The sequence below is a fragment of the Sinocyclocheilus grahami genome, unplaced genomic scaffold (assembly GCF_001515645.1).
Source record: "Sinocyclocheilus grahami isolate Dianchi unplaced genomic scaffold, SAMN03320097.WGS_v1.1 scaffold1351.1, whole genome shotgun sequence".
In the NCBI taxonomy this organism is placed as follows: Eukaryota; Metazoa; Chordata; class Actinopteri; order Cypriniformes; family Cyprinidae; genus Sinocyclocheilus; species Sinocyclocheilus grahami.
In genome coordinates, this window is record NW_015506530.1 from 80,689 (window position 1) to 86,739 (window position 6,051).

The 6,051-nt window shown below is 37.4% G+C and overlaps 1 protein-coding gene across 1 annotated transcript in view; it reads left to right on the forward strand.

The window, feature by feature from the left end:
- The first annotated feature begins 362 nt into the window (after positions 1–362).
- LOC107569492 (neuroligin-4, X-linked-like) overlaps positions 363–6,051 on the forward strand; it is a 44,247-nt gene continuing 38,558 nt past the window's right edge. The window contains exon 1 of the mRNA XM_016255600.1: positions 363–390. The gene's annotated coding sequence lies outside the window, so the exon portion shown is untranslated. The remainder of the gene's footprint in view (positions 391–6,051) is intronic.

Sequence of the window (6,051 nt, forward strand, 5' to 3'; positions counted from 1 at the left end):
GCATTCGCGATAAAATACAATATCAGTCTGTGATAGGACACTTAGAAGGTGAGCTCAAACTGAAGACTTGGCGATATGGCGTGTTTTGTTACTTAACTTTCGCCTGGCTCTAGGGATACAGACGAACTACATTCTCATGAAAAGATGCGGTGAGTCCAGACGTTCATCACAGGGGCCACTGTTTCAACCCAAGCTGTCCCGCTTATACAACGGTGAACCACAAGGTGGTACTGTGGACATCCCCTGCATACGTGCGTAGTTTTGGGATGGAGTGAGGAGGAGACATTGGTCCGCCTCTCGAACATTCGCACTGTACAGCATAACCTTCACTTCTGTCAGAATGAAACTGCGTGACATTATAGTGTCGGTTTAAGTGGTGAAATGGTTCACGTAAACTGAGAAGTGCCAACACGTTCAGTCTCTATAATGTAGATCCATAAAGACATTTATTAGCTGTACTTTGAAAGTGTGGGCTGAATCTGAAAAACTTGCTGATGAAGTTTGTTCTTTAGGTAAGTGTGTAATACATGCCCAGCCCAGACATACTTCATCTACTGTGTTGGCATTGTTCTTGATCATATTTGTAGACCTGTAACTTGCCAACAAAAATGAAAATAATGTAATTATGTGCTGGAACTTAAGTTGGCCTAAAGTTTACCATGTGGGGCAATTTTCTTGGTGTCTGTAGACCTAAATATATATTTTTAAGTGTTGTTTCTGCCATTGTTTTAGCTTCTGTGGTAATATTGGATTGTAGATGAAGTATTGTACGTCATCTTGGTATTGTTCACCTTCTGTTGCATGAATATTTGTAATATCTTGCTAATTCAATGTACTGCTTGTTGCATGTTATATAATACAAAGCATGCATATTCTGACACAAGGGTGTGTTGGAAAAAAAATATACACTTTTGTAAAGCTTTAATGCAGGTTTTGGTGGCATAATAAGGTGTAGGGATAGGCGTATAGACTGATCATGAGCTTGAGAATAGTTTGTTGACTAAACAATAGGAAATTGGCCTACCTTTTATGTTTTGTGTAGTGAAAATGCAAACATAACTGTAATCACTGTTGCCACAAAAAATAACTAAATAATGTGTGATGAAGCTACTTTTGAGTTTGCAGTCACAATAGTAGTTTAAAATAAGCATGGTGCTTTTACAAGTCAAATTAATTATGGTCTTGATCACTGAGGTTTAGAGTTCAGTATTAATGTCTCTCTTCTTCTCTCTCACTAAACTCATAGGATCAGTGGTTGGCTGTTGGTGTTACCTTTGAATACAATTTTCACTCTCTCTCTTTGCTTTCTGGGGTTCCTGTCCACATGCAGTCAACTGACAGAAAGATAAAGGAGAGAATACAGCTTGAGAAAACAAATTCCAGCTGACTTGCCAGCCCAGACACCATGTTGAATAAGTCATAGCAGGTGCATTTGCGGTGGAATCGCACCACATTTATCCGAAGTTCACCCAAAGGTCACAGTGGATTCTATGCTTTATTCCATTGTCTTTTGTCCCAAATTTATTGTCTCCTTTGCATCATGAGTCACTCTTTGAACAGTGCAATTGTTTGAGCCTCCTTCAAATAGATAATTTATTATAATTAAAATTCAGAGAGAGACCCAGCACCTTCATTGAGATTCACGTGAGTTATCTTCGGTGATCACACAGGCAGTGAATGCTATTTTCTCTCCTTTTGTTCTCTTTGGTCTCATTTCTCACTTCTTTTTATTTGTCATACTCACTCATGTATCGAAGGTACAAGTGTGTGGTACATTTGCAATGGAAATTCCACCCAATTACCTTTATCTAAATGTAACTGACAGAAACACACATTCTCACATTTTAAATGTTTTTTATGCATGTAATACTAGAAAATAGCATGTATTATAATTCATCAATTGAGGACATTCAACTGGGAGAATATGTGTTTATTTCTTAAAATCAAACAAATCACAGTTACTTGGCACTGAAGGAACAGTTCACACAAAATAAAAAATAATTTGTTCTTGCTCCAAATCTGAATTACATTCTTTCTTCTATGAAATGCTTCTTATTCTTATTTATTCTTATTATTTACCCCAGACAATCAATGAAAGTCAGTGGGGACAAATGTTGTTTTGTCTCATTGTGTGGACAAAACCAATTTTTCTAATAAAACACAAAAAACATTCATACACGTTTTAAACAACATGAAGACGAGTAAATTACACACTTTTCCATTTGGAGTGAACTATCTCTTTGGGCTGATAGCCAGTATGGACAACTTTATTATTTGTTCTTTGTTGTAATATGGTATTTTGGCAGAAAGTGCCTCCTTATACTGAGCTTCTTAAATGTAAGCATTGCTTGAGGATGTAGCAATATTGGCGCAAAGTTATTGAATAAATCCCTCTTGGCTGGTCTATCTGGACATCAGATGGAGAGTGCATGCAAACTGGTGGATGTTACAAAGCTTTTTGTCTGCGTTGGAAATTAAATTGCTGGCCAGACATTCAGGCCCATCTGCTTTGGAGGACAAATAGCCTATGTAACGTGAATGATTTTCTGAAATGCCCATCTCAATGTCATAATATATAATGATAAACTGCAAAGCGAAAACTAATGAAAGCTTAAAAATCAGTAGGCCTACCTCTTAGATCAACAAAGGCCTGTTGATGGATAATGCTGTCTTAATTGTTAATTGTTTACCAAGTTTATTAAAATGTGGTTTATTTAAAGCTGCAGTCCGTAAGTTTTGCCTTTTTGTCGCCATCTCTGTTTGAATACCTGGAATTGCAGCAGTGTGCGGAATGATCTAGCTTGCGTGGGTTGTGCGGTGTCTCGGCTCCAGCGCGGATTAATCTAATGTTCTGAAGAGTATGTGTGGCAGTCAGTCACCGCACCGGTGTGGATATTTACTGTACTTCGCAATCACAGATTCTAGCCTACGTCTTGGAATATATGACCCAAATAAGCATTTTCACTGGATATTGTCATCTGAACAAGTAACAATTCTGCCACGTTTGTTCTGGCCAACTGAGGAAAAAAGCATTACAATAATTCGCGCTACCAATGGTGATTAAATCTAAATGAGCAAATATCACATCAAAGCGTGCAAATTATTATTATACTTTATTCTCAAATTGTTAATGTTAACAATATCAGCATTGCGTGACTATGAGTATAGTGTGTATAATCGAGTAGATTTCAATTTCTGTACTACAGTCTAAACTCTAATTGTCATACCACTCGAATTTCATATTAAGAAATTATTCTAACCCAAAAAGCAAATTATGCTCCCTTCGAAATGGTTGTCTTTAAAATACAAATATTGTGTAATCCCAGGCTATCTGTAATCAGAAGCACATTTAAAACTGGAATATAATTTAATTTCATTCACGTGTGTTTCATAAACACATAATCCTTTCTGGATTACAATCCGCCTTCAAAATTATACGTTTTATTATTCCAGCTGCTGTGAGAAAAGGCTACAAACGATCCTCCACCTGCAGCATCCTCACATTCGCATGTGCCTAGTAGCCGGGACAACTTCTTTATGTTTACAGACGTGACGTAATGACGCAGTGCCATACTCGAATTTCCCGCGAAAACCTACCCGTACCACTCAAATTATAAAATATTATTATAAGATAACCGTTGTGAATCAGGCTAAAGTAAGGCGATAGTTTTGAACACTGGCTGGTTATGTACTTGCTCAAATATTAATTTCGGATCATTTTTAACCAAAAAAAGTTACGGACTGCAGCTTTAAAAGTAAGTTTTCTCACCTTCTTTTTTATATCTCTTGCACACACTGTATGTCTTGATATCTGGGTTAAATTATGGTTTTAATTAAAGGGGGCATAACACACACAGTTTCACGCAATCTCATGTTAATATTGTGTACCTATAGAGTAGTACTGCATCCTTCATATCTCCAAAAAGTCTTGTTTTACAACCCTCTACATTGCGAGTAAATCACTCGCATATGCGACTAAATCTTACTCTGGGCAACTAAGTAATGTCTAACATTAGCCATTGGCTAATAAATTCTTAGATTTTACACGCCAGTATGTGTGTGAGAGGCGTTCAACAAAGATTTTCACTCGATAAACACAGTGTTGCCAGATTGGATGGACGATTTCCAGCCCAAAAGCTCACAAAAACCCGCCCAAAAACAGCCCAAAACTTTAACTGTTAAATATATATAGAATATGTAAATCAAGGTTGTTAAGGGCCATTTTAACTACTTAAAACAAAATAATGACGACAATAGGCTAATATAAATTATAAATAAGTTACATTTCGCAGGTAAACGGATCAAATCGGGGCGAATAGCCTAGATTAAAGAGAATTGGGCTACCAAACATGAATAAAATATGCAAGCAGACACTATCAAAACGGCAATCCTGAAATTAACCGATACCCTCGAAACAACACATGCAGGATTTTCAATGTCAGCAGTCAGAATAATCCAGTTTAAATGCAAAAAGTGCCCAACATAAGTGATAGGAAAAAGCAATTAATTAGCAGGTATTTCACACTCGTTCATGCGCACACCATGACAGTCGACTCAAAACGGTGTCATTCATTGATACTTAATTATAATCCGACAATTAAAAAAATAACAACAACAATAATGCGCTATTACCGTCGTGTCGCTCTATAATTTTACACAGAACTAGAGGAAGCCTCTTAAGTTCATATTGTAGAACATAATACTGAACTTTGCAGTCAAAACTAATCAAGTCTAGCCGTTTTAAAGGATTTATCAATCTGGACGTTAAAAATATAAAAGACATGATCGTATAAACCGATATATTTAGTTTCGGTTATGATTAATTCAAATGTGCTCTGATTTTGGAGTTGCAGTGATAGAGCCTTCGTGTCATCTCACTCCACAATAATTCACGTTTTGAGACTTGAGTCACTCTCCCACTCTTTAACTTATATTTAGGCATTGTGATTACTTGAATATACAGTCACTACATTCAAAATCAGATACGTTATAACTTATCTCGCTAAAAACTTGTCACTCATGAATCATAACGTCTGTCGGCTGCGCCCTCGTGATAACCAGCGCCTCGGCAGTGTGTGTGTGTAGTAACGTTATGATGACTGATTGGATGCAGTATACATACTTGGGCTTGTTTTGTTAAACAATTAGCCTATGCAATTTATATTGAAAACCGCCAAACTGACCCCAAACCAGCCCAAATTTTGTTCACCCGCCCAAGCCAATTTTTACCCGCACAATCAAATTCAAAACAGCACAGTGAGGCAACACTGCTCACTGAGCGCGTGAGAGTTTCGCTCTACGTCAAGCTATTTGGATGCGCTCAATGGATCATGTCATGTACTCAATGGATGCGCAGTATGTAGCACGCAGCGTACCTGTATTTGTCGTACCGTAAACTAGTGTGAAGGCGCACGACTTGCCGTGGCTTTACTGATAGCGCTGTGTTTCTCACACATGCAAAGAGAGAGCGCGAGAGTCTTGCATACCACGCTGAATCGACGCGCTACATGTAAACCATATTCTTTGTTGTATTTTCCTGTCAAAATAACAGTTAATTTAGAATTATTCAGCTTTTCGGAAGAAGCAGAAGATATGCCGGTTTCTTGGCAGTGGGCGGAGCTAATGCGCGAACAGCTCTAGTTGGCTGGCGCTCATCTATTACCGTCCCTGTTTTGATTTCAGCAAATCAGTTCGAGCGAACGCTGACAACGTAATTAATATTCATGAACCCAGCAGATACTAGTAGTAGTAGTAGTATCTTTTAATAATAATTACTATTACCTATGACCAACAATATCTTAAACCACCACCACCAGCCCTAAGTTCAGTTAAAATGACAAATATGCTTTCATGGTTACCAAGTTTTAGTTCTAATCACTAGTTCTATAATTAAATAGTGCTTAATTATCATAATATCATAATATAATGCTTGATTGGCTGAAGTTAAGAGTGCACATTCAGTTATTTAAGAAGCTGTTCCATTTTAGAAAGATAAGCTGATTGGGTGGAATATGGAGGACCAAACCTGCAGAAATTAAAAACGAATAAATA